The sequence below is a fragment of the Lepidochelys kempii genome, chromosome 13, assembly GCF_965140265.1.
Source record: "Lepidochelys kempii isolate rLepKem1 chromosome 13, rLepKem1.hap2, whole genome shotgun sequence".
Taxonomy (NCBI): Eukaryota; Metazoa; Chordata; order Testudines; family Cheloniidae; genus Lepidochelys; species Lepidochelys kempii.
This window is the reverse complement of record NC_133268.1, coordinates 8,301,271-8,317,251: the sequence shown is the minus strand read 5'-3', so window position 1 is coordinate 8,317,251 and position 15,981 is coordinate 8,301,271. Positions and strand designations below refer to the sequence as shown.

Here is a 15,981-nt window from a genome sequence, read left to right as displayed (position 1 = left end):
GCTTGAAGCATCTCTTTGGTGGCATTTTTCATTGTGTTTACTCTTAGGGTCATCCCATGTCAGAGACTCACGGCAAGCCTCTTGCAGGTGAAAAATGGGGATAAGGAACAACAGAGAGAGAGAGAGAGAGAGAGGATTGTGCCTGTAATTGCTCAGCTGTAATTATCTGCTGTTGTGCATTGAATTAGCATGGAGTTGGGGAAAATATTTAATTTGTAACACTTAAATGTTTCAGAGGGGTAGCCGTGTTAGTTTTTGTTTTGTTATCCACAAAAACAACGAGGAGTCCGATGGCACTTTTAAAGACTAACCGATTTATGTGGGCATAAACTTTCGTGGGTAAAAAACCCACTTCTTCAGATGCATGAGGTGAAAATTGCAGATACAGGCATAAATATATATTGGCACATGAAGGGAAGGGAGTTACCTTACCATACCTTACCTTGTAAGTATGAAATGTACAGCCACAGTAATTGTATGGGCAAATGGACATTCACGATTGCGAATGTCTGCACAACACTCGGGGGGGTTGTTTTTTTGGGGTGGGGATGTGGGGGGACAAGGACATGGAGAAACCCTTCTCTTCTAAGAAGTCCCATGCTTACTGCATATGAACATTAGCAACTCAGAATCTCTGATGTAAAGGCTTCATCTAAAAAAGCCCCACACATTAAACTGAGCTGATTGGTGATGAAAGATTGAGCTGATCCTGCTGAGATTCAGACCTGTAGTTACATGGAGTCTTGGGTCCAGCTGAGCGCCGTTCACTACAGCAACCAAGGGAGTGATAAAAAATAGCTTTTAACATCAGCTTTTCATTCCCTGCAAACTGGGGCCAGATTAGCCTCCCCAGCACAGGTGAGAGCGGGGCCATTATCAGAGTGTTTGGCTGTGCCAACTGTGAGTGGCATCACACTGGCTACATTATCTTTACACCAACTGGAGAATCCCCTAAAGCAGCAGCATTCCTAGCTGCCACTAAGGATATCTTTCCCACTGCTTTGTGTTACCCCAGGACTCTGCTGCCCCCTCTTCCCCTTGGCAGGTAGGGAGATGCAAAAGCAGGCAGTCCCGAAATTCTGCCACCAGCATCCAAAACAGCAGCAGGGCTCATTCGAGGATGGCACTATGCCAGCTCCACTGTGCCTCAGGGACCTTGGGGGGAGGGAGCACTTTTCAAAACACTGCAAAATATACAGCAGTGCCTAGGCCTATCCGGAACAAGTATCTGCCACCCTGCCCAAAGCTCCTCCCCAGAGCCAGCCTCCAAGGTACACACCTCTTAGGCAGGATAAACAACCTCGCTCTAACGCTTAGGTTGGCTGCCAGTTCCACTCCTCTTAAGTGTAGTTCAGCTGTGGATGACCAGGTGCAGAGATTCTTCACTAGATCCAGCAGACAACTGGAGATTGAACTCTCCAAGTCTCCCACCACCTGCTGGAGCCCCAAGCTGTGCTTGTGTCACAAGTGACATGAAGGAGATAGACTCATCTTAGTCCACAGGACTGAATAGCACAAAAATGCTGCTCTGTTTGGCCTGAGTAACCCTGTGGGTTGAGGAGGGGCCCAGGCCTGGGATAGGTCAGCAATTTGTGCTGGAGATGTGCTTTGGCAGAGAGTAAGAGACTTCCCCGAGGCCCTCCTCGTCTGTCGGGCCCAAGATGGGACTATAAATCCTTTGCTCTTGTGAGCTTTAATGGCACTCAGTGGTATTGGAAATACCATGAAAATAAAATGAAGCTTGTAGACTTCACAGACTGTCTAGGATCTGGACACCTTGTCCTCAGAGAATCCAACAGGAATAAAAGAACTACAATGAACTGATTTATGCCCATGTGTGAGCTGCACTCTCCTAGTCTTGGTTTTCTAGTTTCATGGTATTTTGCTATTTGTTACCATTCTGAACAAGTGAAATCTTGATGCCAGTAAATCCCCATAGATGGGTACTCTGCATTGCTGCTCAGCAGATAGAAACACTTCTGCATCTGTAACAGAAAAGGAACGGGTACATAAAAGCAGGTAAAGGTAAAGGAAGTCCTTAGGGACCGCTTTGAAGTGGGCTAATCTCTGCAGCACATGTATATCGCAGCTATGTCCAGATAATGGACAATACCTTGATTATGTGAATGAACTTAGCATTGTGCACCAAATTGTGATGTATTGGCATTAAAGAACAGCCACAGCAAAATAACAAAATTCTGCTTTGCTTCGCATCTAGGATTTTGTCAGCGTGTCCAGAATAATCATTAAGCAAGTTATAATGGGAGCTTTGTTTATTTACCTAGCCTTAAAAAAAAAAAATGCTAAGAACTTATGGACTGAGGAGACCGGAATCCTTAATAGTTGATTAGATTTAAAAAGCATAGTCTATTTTTCAATAAATGCTTTAGATGTAAGATCAATTACGTGCATTGGGGGGCTGTTTGCGAAAGCCTTCGATCTAACTTTACCCAGGCATTCAGCTAGGTTTTGCTAGACTAATATTATCCACCATTACTCTGGCACAGATGGGGGGAGCTGTACCATGGTACAGCAATATTTTACATTGTGGAATAGTGCATCAACTGTCAATTTTCTTTTTAAATTGTTCCAAAGTACAGTGTCCTTTCCCTTTGATCTTCACGTAATTTTTGTTGCTGCTGGTTGAAAATGAAGTCATTTTTTAAAAGAAATTGCATTTCCGTTCTCCTTAATCTTTATATTTCAAGCACAACTGCAGGCTGATGACATCAGGGGAAGGACAATTATAGAAATAAGGAAATTAAGGTCCATCTTTGGTAGAATAGTTCCAGGACTGTGGGAGGGTGGGGGGCAGAAGAGGGGAACCAGAGCTAGTGCAAAGTGTTATATGAAATTATACAGAAACAAAATCTATGGTATTCAGCTGCATAGGAACAATACTTAGCTCTTATGCAGAGCGGTTCAAATATCTGCTTTATTAGTAATGTTAGGAGATGAGTCAATGTTATTTTCCTTATGTTGACAGATGGGGACATGGGAGCAGGCAGATGAATCTGATCTTGGTTAGGGTTGGGACCTGGAGGGCTTCTTGGCTCAGAGTTAGGAGGAGAAGGAGGAGGGGAGAGATAGCTCAGTGGTTTGAGCATCAGCCTGCTAAACCCAGGGTTGTGAGTTCAATCCTTGAGGGGGCCATTTAGGGATCTGGGGCAAAAATTGGGGATTGGTCCTGCTTTGAGCAGGGGGTTGGACTAGATGACCTCCTGAGATCCCTTCTTCCAACTCTGATATTCTATGATTGCAGCTGGTGACACTTCCTGGCCTAGTACTCAGGTTGCAGGCTGGTTGGGCTCTAAGGTTTGTTGTTAGGGTAGGGGTAGGAGGGTTTGGAGGTCAAGTGTTTGGACTACAGCCAATAAGATTCCTCTGCCAAGGCCTATGGTTGAGGCTGGTAGGGCCTCCCTGGCCTAGGGTTATTCTTATGGCAGGTAAAAGCCTTTCTGTGAAACATTTGTTCTGGGCAAACATGGCATATTCCTGACTTCCTCATGCTCCTGCAGATATTTGTTCCATGTTGTATAGATTGGGGGGTGACATTATCCTACCTTGGCATGTCCTGAATTCTGGGCTTGGATGATATGGGCCTGACTGCCCTCTGGCATAAGCTGAACAGCCCTTGGGGCATATGCCATCTTGGGACTGCCCAGCAGCCTCAAACAGCCAAAACTCCAAGCCCTCTTGGCAACACTCTTCCTCTCCCAGTACACTGCAGCGTGCTCTGGGCTGGAGAAGTCCCAGATAGTGGGATCTGACTGTAAGGGCACAGTTACTCCCCTGTGAAATGCTGCCCCTCATGCTTTCCTATTGTGGCTGATCTTATTCAATTTGTGTTTTTGTTTCTGATACTTTAAATCACCTATATGTATCACACCAGAAAAGACAACATAAAACATCAAAATGTCACATTAACACCCCCTTACTTCACCCCCCTCCACACAGATCAAGAAAAACAGAAGAGGAAAACAGCTAATGGGAATAAACAATACTGTTTCATCTGCAAATTTGGAGAACTTTCCTGAGCCCTCTAGACCTCAGAGCTGTACAACTGCTCTCAGACTGTTTAGTTCCCAGCCAGAGGCTGTCATCAGAGGAAACGACGGCTTGCATCACTTCCTTTCGGTCTCCGAGCAAACACATTAGGCAAGCAATTATCCTGGTGCCGGTATTTTTCTTTCCTTCCAGCAATGGGAGTGCAAAAAAGCTGCTGTTTGACTAGTTACAACATTCAAGGCAAAAGAACAAACAAGCTCCACTTTTACCTGTAGCAAAAATTTGAGGCAAAGTTTGAAAGCCCTAAGACAAGTCTCTTGTCATGAGAATAATAGCCCATCCTTAACTCTAGCTGTGCTACTGAGTATCACTTTTTAATAATTTAAGACCTGGATCGTTATAAAATTACCCAGGTGGTGGCGTTTCTGTTTTCGGGTAAGCACTTTTACATGAAATAATGGCTGCACTTACGAAAGGAGAGAAAAGCCCTCCCATGCTCTGCTTCCCTGGGGCAGCAGGAACAGGTGCAATCTTAGAAGGCTGCTGTTGAGGGTGGGTGGGTGGGTGGGGGGAGATAATCTCTATTCTTGTTGAACATGTACTCTGCGACGACGTTTGCCCTATCCTGACACCAATAGTTTCACTAATGCTTTTTGCATTGGATCAGCAGCAGGTAGCAGAGAAGACGGCTGCAGGATATAGGGCCCAATGCTGTAAATTGGAGGTTCAGGTACTCCGCACCTAGTAGCCACTGAAGTCCAATCTATCATCCCTCTCCTTCCACGGCAATCAATTATGACAAATTCAGGAAACACATAAAGGCCCTCAAAATAGGGTGACATCTGTAGAGAGCAGACCCTAAAATAGCAATCCTGTTATAAGGGACATTAATCGCACTTTGGTTCAGGGCCTGACCCAAGACCTTGGATGTGAGCAGCCGTGGGCTCTGGGGCTGTTTGAGCCCACTTTGGGATTTTACAAATGGCCTCTTCTGCTCTTAATGGGCTGAACCCAAACCCCCCAGAGCTGAAAAAGTTCAGATTGTCTCCAGACCCAATCTTTACTGCTGTCCCTTATCTCTGTAATGCACAGAACCAAGTATTAGAACCAAATTCCCCCAAGCTCTGAGAAGGCACAGGCCCAGCTATGAATTCTGCAACTCAGGCCCACCTGTGATTTAACACATTCCTTTAAACCATGTGAGAAACATTGAAATCCACACTGCAATTATTTCATCTCTTTATTCCAGAGCTGGGTATCAGTGCTTGTCCTGCATGGCAGATCTTTAAGTCAGTGGGCTGACAGGAAGAGAAATGTGCATTGAAATGGGAATTGTATAAGTACTTTGTATTGAAGTTATCAGAGCTAAAGAACCTGCTGTGGGTCATATGGCAGCCTGATGAATGTCTGACATGATGAGATGTTTGCTATGGAAAGTACACAGTTCATAAAAACCAACCTCAGAAGTCTGGTCTGACCTGTATAACACAACAGCAAGCTGGATAAACCTGCCTGCCAGAATTTTTCTTTGAGTATATAAGAACTTTGCTGTCTTTCATATGCCTTGTTCTTGCAGCCTGGGGGCACATAGCAGGCAGAAAGGAAACTGCTCTCGGAAGAAATTGACACATACACTTGAACTCCAGTGCAGGAAATCACCTAACGGAGAACAAAGCATTTGAGACACAAGCCCTGGATGGGAAGGTATTTGAGAATCAAGAATGGGAAAGCTGGTCCAGAGTTATTTCAACAAAGTTTGCACCTGTCTTCTGTGTGTATGTGTGTGTGTATATATATATCAGGGCTGTCAAGCGATTAAAAAAAATGAATCGCGCGATTAAAAAAATGAATAGAATAGCCCAAAAATATTTAAATAAATGGTGTCTTCTACATTTTCAAATATTTCTATTACAACACAGAATACAAAGTGTACAGTGCTCACTTTATACTATTTTTATTACAAATATTTGCACTGTAAAAATGATAAACAAAATAAATAGATTTTTCAATTAACCTCATACAAGTACTGTAGTGCAATCTCTTTATTGTGAAAGTGTAACTTACAAATGTAGATTGTTTTGTTACGTAACTGCACTCAAAAACAAAACAATGTAAAACTTTAGAGCCTACAAGTCCACTCAGTCCTACTTCTTGTTCAGCCAATTGCTAAGACAAACACGTTTGTTTACATTTATAGGAGATACTGCTGACTGCTTCTTATTTACAATGTCACCTGAAAGTGAGAAGAGAGTTCGCACGGCACTTTTGTAGCTGGCATTGCAAAGTATTTACGTGCCAGATATGCTAAACATTCATATGCCCCTTCATGCTTTGGCCACCATTCCAGAGGATAATGCGATAAGGCTGATAATGCTCGTTTAAAAAAAATGCACTAATTAAATTTGTGACTGAACTCCTTGGGGGAGAATTGTATGTCTCCTGTTCTGTTTTACCTTCCATATATTTCATGTTATAGCCATCTTAGATGATGACCCAGCACATACTCATTTTAAGAACACTTTCACAGCAGATTTGACAAAACACAAAGAAGGTACCAATGTGAGATTTCTAAGGCTAGATACAGCACTCGACCCAAGGTTTAAGAATCTGAAGTGACTTTCAAAATCTGAGAGGGACGAGGTGTGCAGAATGCTTTCAGATGTCTTAAAAGCACAACAGTCTGATGCGGAAACTACAGAACCCAAACTACCAAAAAAGAAAATCAACTTTCTGCTGGTGGCATCTGACTCAGATGATGAAAATGAACATGCGTCAGTCCACACTGGTTTGGATTGTTATCAAGTAGAACCCATCGTCAGCATGGACTCATGTCTTCTGGAATGGTGGTTGAAGCATGAAGGGACATATGAATCTTTAGCGCATCTGGCACATAAATATCTTATGTTGCTGGCTACAACAGTGCCACACAAATGCCTGTTCTCACTTTCAGGTGACATTGTAAACAAGAAGTGGGCAGCATTATCTCCTTCAGATAATGCTTGTTTGTCTGAGCGATTGGCTGAAGTGGGACTGAGTGGACTTGTAGGTTCTAAAGTTTTACATTGTTTTATTTTTGAATGCAGTTTTTTTTGTAGTACATAATTCTACATTTGTAAGTTCAACTAACTACAGTACTTGTATTAGGTGAATGGAAATATACAATTTCTTTTTTACAGTGCAAATATTTGTAATGAAAAATAAATATAAAGTGAGCACTGTACACTTTGTATTCTGTGTTGTAACTGAAATCAATATATTTGAACATGTAGAAAACATCCAAAAATATTTAAATAAATGGTATTCTATTCTTGTTTAACAGTGTGACTAATCGCGATTATTTTTTTAAATTGCTTGAGAGCCCTAAATATATAATATAATAAAGCTGCAGCATCACATATTGGGTATTTCCCCCTTTCAGGGTCAAACATTCAATGAACTGAACCAGGCACAACAAAGGGAAATCTGACACAAGTTCTATTTACCTTTTACCTGAGAGGAAAGTGAAGTCACTGGTCACTAGTAATTACACACACACTCTCTGCCACCCAATATCTCAACACATGGAGTCTAGAAATCCAGATCTGGATTCTGTGTCTTGGCTCATTTCTCCTCTTAAAGGCCTATTTTCTCCCAACCTTGCTGATCAGGTGCTACCTAAGCATCTGCCATATCTCATTTGCCTTTTGTTACACCTCTGCTGTTGTGTGTCTGTATATGCAGTCAGTCAGTCAGCCACATGAAAAGACAGAACTCATGCCAGTAAAGTTCAGGTCCGGCAAACACATAGCAAACAAAGTCTTTCTGCAAGCTTTGATCTCTGATCACCTTCAAAGCCTGATGGTGTCAGATCTCTTTACAACAACAACCACTAAAATAACATGTAGGGGAATAACTAGATTTCAATTAGCCTAGACTGGAACTCCCACTCTGGGGTCTGCTTGTGATTGTCCTTTAATGATTTATTCCTCAGGAGAAGCTGACTGAGGTAGTCCTGTCTCTGTCTGAGACTGGCACAGAAAAACTTGGCATCCAATTGAGGGCAAGCCTGGCCTTGAGGCTCTTGCCTATAAAAATTAAATGGATTCTAGTTACTGCTCTCAGTTCTACATTATACTGTGTGACTGATACGTGCTTAAATACATGTGTTGTTTATATAACTAAAAAAGGCAGGCTTGATTTCTCAGTACAGGTGTCCAGGCACCTTGTCAAAGCATGGAAATACAGATCCCGGGGAGATGAGCCTAAGAGATAAGAACCTAGACTAGATCAGAACAGTAGTTTAATCCGCAGTTTGAACAAACAGTATTAGTGTCTGTCAGACAAACTACAAGAGTGATCCACTAAATCTTAAAGGAAGAGTCACAGGTAAATAACATCTGAGTACTGTGATCTCACAGTAAAGAGGTCTCAGACTTGGCTTGACTGGTCCCTGGGGAATAACGCCTGGCATATGGAGTGGCACAAGGCAGGTATAGATAGCCCTGCACCATTCCCATGCAGTCACCAGCTGGGGGCATCCAAGAATAGGAATGGGAGCAGCCAGAATATTTTGTACTCCAGCTTTTCTGACTTGCAGTGAAGCACACTGGTAGCAGTGGGAAGCTGTTACATGTTTGACAAATGCTCCACTTGTGCTGGGAACTGCACCGGCCCCTGGACCAGCCCAGAAACCTGAAGATGAAAAGGACAAATGGCATAAGCCATGGCCCCTCCTGGGTTCTGCATCCCTAAGCTGTGCTGGATCTAGCTCTAGCTGTTTACAAAGTATTTATTTTCAGGGGGGAGAGGGGGGAAGGGGTTCCCCTCAATGGAGCAATCCCTGACTTGTCTCCCCGTTGCTGGAAATCCTCACTGACTGCATTGTGGAGTCACTTCCTCACCAGTCACTGATTTTCCCAACTAGAGACCATTTACTTGAAAAATGAGTTTTGACAGTCCGCCCCCCAGGCTGAGTAGTAGTATACAGAATGCAGTAGTAGCCCATGGTGCTGTTTCCTCTAAGCCCAGGTAAAGGCCTACGTCAGTTCATTGCTATCACACAAGCACAATGTAGCTGTAAGAGCATTGAAAATGCTGCTGTCTGCAACCTAAGCACCAGCCTTCTCCCTAGTGGGAGGTTGGTCACCAAGGCATTTGCTTTCCAAATCTTTTATTTTGTTTAATGATGTTTTAATTCAGAGAATGCAGGCCTGAAACTGAATCACACTGTGGTCAATTAGTGGCTTGCTGTGAATTGTGTATTGTCAAACATTAATCACTTTCACATAAACAACACGCTTTAAGCCAAAATCTCGACCTCCATCATCCAGGAAGAATCCCTATTCTCTGTAACTGAGGAGCATATACTTTCAAAACGAGCTTCCAGAACTGTATGTGTGATAAATGTATGCATGTTATGCCACCATAGAGGCTGAGGTGAGAAAAAACTCTGGCTTGTTTGATTTAAAAAACAAAAAACAAATCTAATCTCCCCCCACCCTGTTGAGTTAGCTCCTACCAAGAATATTTCTAAACCTGAAGCTGGCCACATTCAGACAGTGTTGTAAAACACACCTTTGTTCAGGCTTTTCGCTACTGGATACCCCTAGCGCACAGCCAACTGGCAAGGCATTCTCCTGTCTCAGCTTTTAAAGTTGGGACAGTGATGCTGCCTGGAATGATGGTGTATTTGTACCCAAAACTTGAGGAAATATTTTTGCTTTGAATCCAGCCATGTAGACACTAGGGTGATGATATCCTTGTAAAGCCTGGTGACCGTAGCTTAATGAATGTTGAATGCATTTTCAGAAATAGAGTTTAGGGGATCAAGGGATTTTATTGGGGCATTCAGGTGCAGGGGGAAGTTTTAGTTGGCTTGAAAATGGAGGACAAAGAGGATTTGATTGTTCATTCAGTGTCAGTATAAAGGAAGCTGTTACATATTTGTCAACTACAAAATCAATCTACCTGCCTTGATTACTAGAGATTTAATTCTGCATTTAATGTAGCTAAGATTCCAAATTACATTTTCCTATGGTGACCTGGCTCAGTCAATTTCACTTTTCAGTCACCAGATACACACATGGCAATCTAAATGGCTCCTGATAGTTTAACTAAAACAGTAATACCCCCTCTCCAAAGAGTTGTTTCTTCACTTCTGACAGCCATTCTTCTACCTAATAACTTGTTTTCTCACATTTTCTAAAAGCAACTCACTTAGACAAAAATAATACTGGACTTGTGAGACATCATTGTGAATATCAATGAAGGTTTTTCTTTTCCTTCTGCTCCAAACTTCCTTGTTGGGCTAAAAGTAAATACAGTCCGCTGTAACACAGAAACTAAAATTGAAGAAGAAGAATTGGTGCATGCACCAAACTTCAGATCTGGATCCAAACTTCAAGTAAGAGAGAGACTGAATCTGGGATTTTTGTTCACGCCCATATTTCCTGTCTATTTTTCTATCTGCTCTCATGAAAAAAATCCTGTAGAATTTAACAATGAGAACTTTCCTTGAGGTTTTTTTTTAAAAAACCAGCCTGTAGAATTATTAACATTAGAATTTCTAAAAATTCTAGATAATTTTCTAACACAAAGAGTAGTGCACGCAACACAAGGTAACTCTATTTTGGACCTCATTTTGATGAATAAAGATGAGTTAATCATTGGACTGGAAGTCACTGGTTGCCCCGAGATCATTGATCATGACCTCATTAGATGCAATATGGGCAAACAGAAGACAATCCCAACCAGCAGTAAATATACTTGGTGCTTCTAAAGTGCTAATTTCCCCAAGATGAGGAAAATTTTAAGCGAAACTGATTAGGAGAAAAAATGTAGACAAAAAAATGGGAATGCAAATTGGGAGTTCTTTAGGAAAAGTTTTAGGTGGCCAAAAAGCCATAATGCCACATAAAAAAAGAGGACAACTTTAGCTAAAAGCCCATTATGGTTCAGAGGGGAAGGGAAGGCAGAAATTCAAAACAGAAAAACAGTATATAATAAATAGAAAAAGGTGGAAATAGCAATCAAAATAAATTAGAATTTGTGAAGGACAAAATACTGATAAGGATAGCTGAAGAGTTCAGGGAAAAATCGGTAGCGAGTAGAGCTAAAGACAATAAGGAGTTTAAGTATATTAGGAACCAAAGACATCTTGGCAATGGTGTAGGCCCATTACTAAATTGAGATAGTAAACTTGTTAATAATGCAGAAAAGGCAGAAATATTCAATAAATATTTCTGTTCTGTATCTGGAAAGGAGGATGTTGGACTCATATCACATGGGGATGATAAAGTACTTTATAGTTCATTAGTAACTGAGCAAGGTGTTAGACTGCCTCTATCAGGGATAAACATTTTAAATCATGTACCCAAGAGTTTTAAAGGAGTTGGCTAAGGCAAGCTCTGACCCACTGATTTTTTTTAAATAAATCTTGAACTATTAGAAAAATTATAGAGCACTATACCTTTCTATGTTAATTTCTATAAAACTCCAATTAACTTCTCTGAAACCCTATTAAATTTTTATATAACTGAATTGGTTTTATCCCTATTCAGTCTATAGGATTTTTCCATAAGGTACTGCAACAGGGGAACTTTGCTGCTTACTGGATAGTGGGCCTGGGCCTTGCCAACCTGCTTACTAAAGAGTCAGGTTACTGCAGAGTGACCTCTGGCCATGTGGGAGTGCTCAGGAGGGCTCTGGCCCAGTTACAGCTACCTAGAATAAACAACGACAACTGTGAATTAGAAGCTAACATCCCATTGAGAAGTTCTAAAGAGACCCTAGAATTAGGGTTGCCAGGTGTCCAGTTTTTGACCGGACTACTGGTCAAAAAGGAACCCTGGTAGCTCCGGTCAGCACAGCTGACTGTGCCACTAAAAGTCTGGTTGACCACAGCAGGGCAGGCAGACTCAGTGTCTGGCTCCCGGGAAGCAGCCAGCATGTCTCTCCAGCTCCTAGGCGGAGGGGCAGCCAGGGGGCTCCACATGCTGCCCCTGCCCACAGGTGCTGCCCCGAGCACTAGCTCGGCAGCTCCCATTGGCCAGAAACTCTAGCCAATGGGAGCTGCAGGGGTGATGCCTGTGGGTGGGGGCAGCGTTGGAGCCCCTGGCCACCCCTCCACCTAGGAGCTGGGTGGACATGCTGGCCTTGTTCCAGGAGCTGCCTGAGGTCAGCACTGCCCAGAGCCACACCACCTTCCACAGCCCAAACCACTGCCCCATCCCTGAACCCCATCCTGAACCCCACTTTGGAATGCTCAGTTGACAAGGGAGCCCGGTAGCTCTGGTCAGCCCAGCTGCCTGGGCTGCTAAAAGTTCAGTTGGCCTCAGCAGGGCAGGCAGGCTCTGTACCTGGCTCTGCATGGCTCCCGGGCAGTGCGCAGATCCCCCTGGCTACCTCTCCACCTAGGAGTCAGAGAGACATGCTGGCCACTTCCTGGGAGCTGCCTAAGGTCCCCTCCCACATCCCAACCCTATCCCATGCCCCAGCCTAGAGCCCCCTCTTGCACCCCAAACCCTTCATCCCTGTCTCCACCCCAGAGCCCATACCCCCAGCTGGAGCCCTCACCCCCTCCTGCACCCCAACGTCCCGCCCCAGCCTGGTGAAAGTGAGCGAGGATGGAGGAAAGTGAGTGACGGAGGGAGGGGAGATGGAGTGATCAGAGCAAGGGCTTCAGAGACATGGTGGGGTCTCGGAGAAGGGGCAAGGGTGTTTGGTTTTCTATAATTAGAAAGTTGGCAACTCTACCTAGAATACATGACTCCCCCACACCCATAAATCCCTCTTTGTCTGTTCAAGAGATGAACAATGGTCACTTGTTCTCCAAGAAGTAGGGTGGACAAGCTGCCCTCTGGGAGAATGACATCATAAACTAAATTCACCCCAGTGTAACTTTGTTGATTTCAGTGTGAATCATTTGGCCACATGGTCTTTGCACAAGCCAGCCAGCAGGAAGAGCCGATGCACAAAGAAACTATCACCCTGTTTCCTGCAGCATTCAGCTCTGTGATTTATCTGTTCCAAAGGCTTTGGACATATCTCGACAGCAATCACTGGGTGTGGTTGCAGCTTGAACTAACCTATTTGAGCTAGCTCGATTATAAAGCTATCTTGAGTCCTGGACCAGTGAAGCTGACTGCATGAGCTTCTGTGTTAGGCTATACAAACCTGCCCAGAACCCTTGCTAATCACTCTTGAGGCTAATCCATTCTGAAGTTTGCCCTATCATGGCTTTGCTGCTCCAGGACTCAAACTAGCTAGGTTAAAGCTAGCTCAGTTATATCAACTTGTCTTGAACTGCAATCACAGCCAGTGACTTCAGTCTAGACATACCCTTTGGGGACAATGACAGTGACTGGAAGCCAGCTGAGTTTTAGCTCTGCCACTGGTCTCTTCCGCTTGTCCTCTTTACGATAATCCATCTATGTGTCTCCCCTCTTATTTTCATAATCATGATGTTTTCCTAGGGAGTCACAGTGATGAAATATCTGAAACAGGATGAAGAAGAAATCTATTTGCCAACTAACCAAAGGCACAGCCTTTAGCAGCTGTATTTGACTCTTACGTTGCAATGTTTAAGTTCCACATTCTGCACTGCATGGGATGTTATACACACTGAGCAGGGTAATATGCAGTGTTGATGAATGAAGTGCAAAGGCTCTTCCCCCTCACCCCCGGATATTACTTTAGTTACTCCCATAGGAGTTACTGTATTCTGCAGGGGAACGATTGGACCCCTATATTTAAGCACTCTGGAGTAGTTTGCATCTGGATCTTAAATTTGCAACAGGTCTGTATCTATAAAAGGCCAAAACCTCTGACCCTGAACTTCTGAGAAGTTTAGAACTGAATTCAGGGTTGAACTTTGCACCCTGAGAGTTGTGGCACAGCTGGGAATAGAACCAGGAATCCTGACTTCTGGGCTCCAGCCCCAGTCTGTGGAACAAGGTGAAAAAATAGTTAACAAATTCCTTGCTCACAACGTGCCTTCTATAACCTCGCTGACTAAAGACATTTAACTGGCGCAGCATCAATAAACAACCCCGTGCCTTCTAAGCTTTCCAGGCCAGGTCCCACTGCACAACTGGGATTGTAGGAATATAATAGAACCATGCTTCTTCAATTACTAATTAATCCAAGGCAAGCTCCCAGATGCTTCAGCGAGTAACCACGGGATAAGAAAGGAGCTGTGCAGCAAGCAGAGAGGTTGTCATTCAAAGGACAGGTGTGTGGTAAAGGGAAATGCCCCTCACCATGATACCCCATAGAAAGTAACACAGGGAACCACTTGGTGGGCAGAGAGTTGTTTACTGTAGGTAAACCTGGCATGTGGTCAAAGATGCTACATTAATGGTATATTGGTTTGAATCATTTGGCACCCAAGCAAAACCACATTTCCACTGGTAATGCTGATTACCGGCCTGGTAGGCATACCCACGCCCCAGAATGCATGTTTCGCTACAGAAGCATTATTCTCCTGTGGTAGGATAGGAGCAACTTCAGGGACTCCTGCCCTAAAGAGGGTCTTGGGGACGAGAGATGGATTGAAACTGGAACCTTGACTCCAAACCCCTTTGGGGGTACGTGTGCATGTGTGTGTGCTTTTTCTGACTCAAATCTCCACAGCTGCCCCTGTTTGTGTAATTTTAGCTCCAGGTTGGGCCCCAAACCAAAGATGCCTATTTTCCAATTCTGGCTCAGAAGTGGTTGGAACGTTGAGCTTGCAGAAATACTGTTAGAATGGTTCTGATGGGATATCTAGTGTTTGGGGCCAAAATCTCAGAAGAGCAGCTTGCTAGACTTTGGTGCGGTTGAGTCCAACCTTGAACCCACTCCTAGCTTAAGGGCATGGCTACACTTGCAAATGTAGAGCGCTTTGAGTGAAACCAGCCTTTGTAGAGCTCAGTAGGGAAAGTGCTGCAATCTGTCCACACTGACAGTTACAAGCGCACTGGCATGGCCACATTAGCAGCTCTTGCAACGGCCACAGAGAGCAGTGCATTGTGGCAGCTATCCCAGCATGCAAGTGGCTGCAACGTGCTTTTCAAATGGGGGGTGGGGGTGGGGTGGATTGTGACAGGGAGTGTTGTGTGTATGTGCGGGGAGAGAGAGTGGGTTTTTGGGGGGGCTGAGAGCATGTCACCATGCTGCCTTGTAAGTTCAGACAGCAGCAGACACCCCCCCCCCCGCCTCCTCTCTCTCACACACAGCATTCCACAGTAATGGTTGCTTTGTCTCGGAGCAGATAACCATGCCAGCTGTCAGAAATAGAGCTTTCAAAGGGCATATCCACATTCCTGCAGCAAAACAATGACAAGAGTGGCCACTTGACTTAAGGGGATTATGGGACGTTTCCAGAGGCTGATCAGAGCGCAGTAATGCAACACCTGGTTCACACGGATGCACGGGTGTTTCAGCCAAGGCACAACAAGCGTTAATCTTCTCGACGAGGTGGAGTACCAGGAGCATTCTAGCCGCGGAGTCAGAGTGCTCTATGTGCCTTGCCAATGTGGACGGGTAGTGAGCTAGGGCACCCGGGGCTGCTTTAATGCACTCTAACTCGCAAGTGTAGCCAAGCCCTAATTGGGCCCAGCTGGAAATATCACCGCCCCGCCCCATCTTTGTAGAGGACATAGGTAGGAGTCAGCAGGACTCCTGGGTTATATTCCATGATCCTGGGCAAGTCAGGGAGCCAAAATTTTAAAACTTGGGTGCCTGAACGTAAGTACCTAAATAACAGACCTGGTTTTGAGAGTTTTTGAGGATCTGCAATTTCCACTGACGTCTCCTTCACTGAAACCCAGTGGGAGTGGAGTGTGCACAGCACCCCTAAAAATGTGACCACTTTAATTTAGGTGCTTAACTATGGATTTTTTTAGGTGACAAGCTTTAGGCAGCCAGCTTAGAAACTTTTGGCCTTGACATCTTCCTGCCTCACTTCCCCTATTTGTATAAACAGGGATAATGGCACCCACCTACCTCTCAATG

General features: G+C 44.1%; 1 long non-coding RNA gene across 2 annotated transcripts in view; it reads left to right on the top strand.

Moving 5' to 3' along the window:
- Positions 1-5,789, top strand: part of LOC140896875 (uncharacterized) — a 41,990-nt gene extending 36,201 nt beyond the window's left edge. The window contains exon 3 of one of the 2 annotated variants that reach the window (XR_012154630.1): positions 5,585-5,789. This is a non-coding gene — a long non-coding RNA (uncharacterized lncRNA). Of the gene's footprint in view, positions 1-3,957; positions 4,541-5,584 lie in introns of those variants that run through there. The other variant, XR_012154629.1, reaches the window with a different exon arrangement.
- Positions 5,790-15,981: the final 10,192 nt, after the last annotated feature.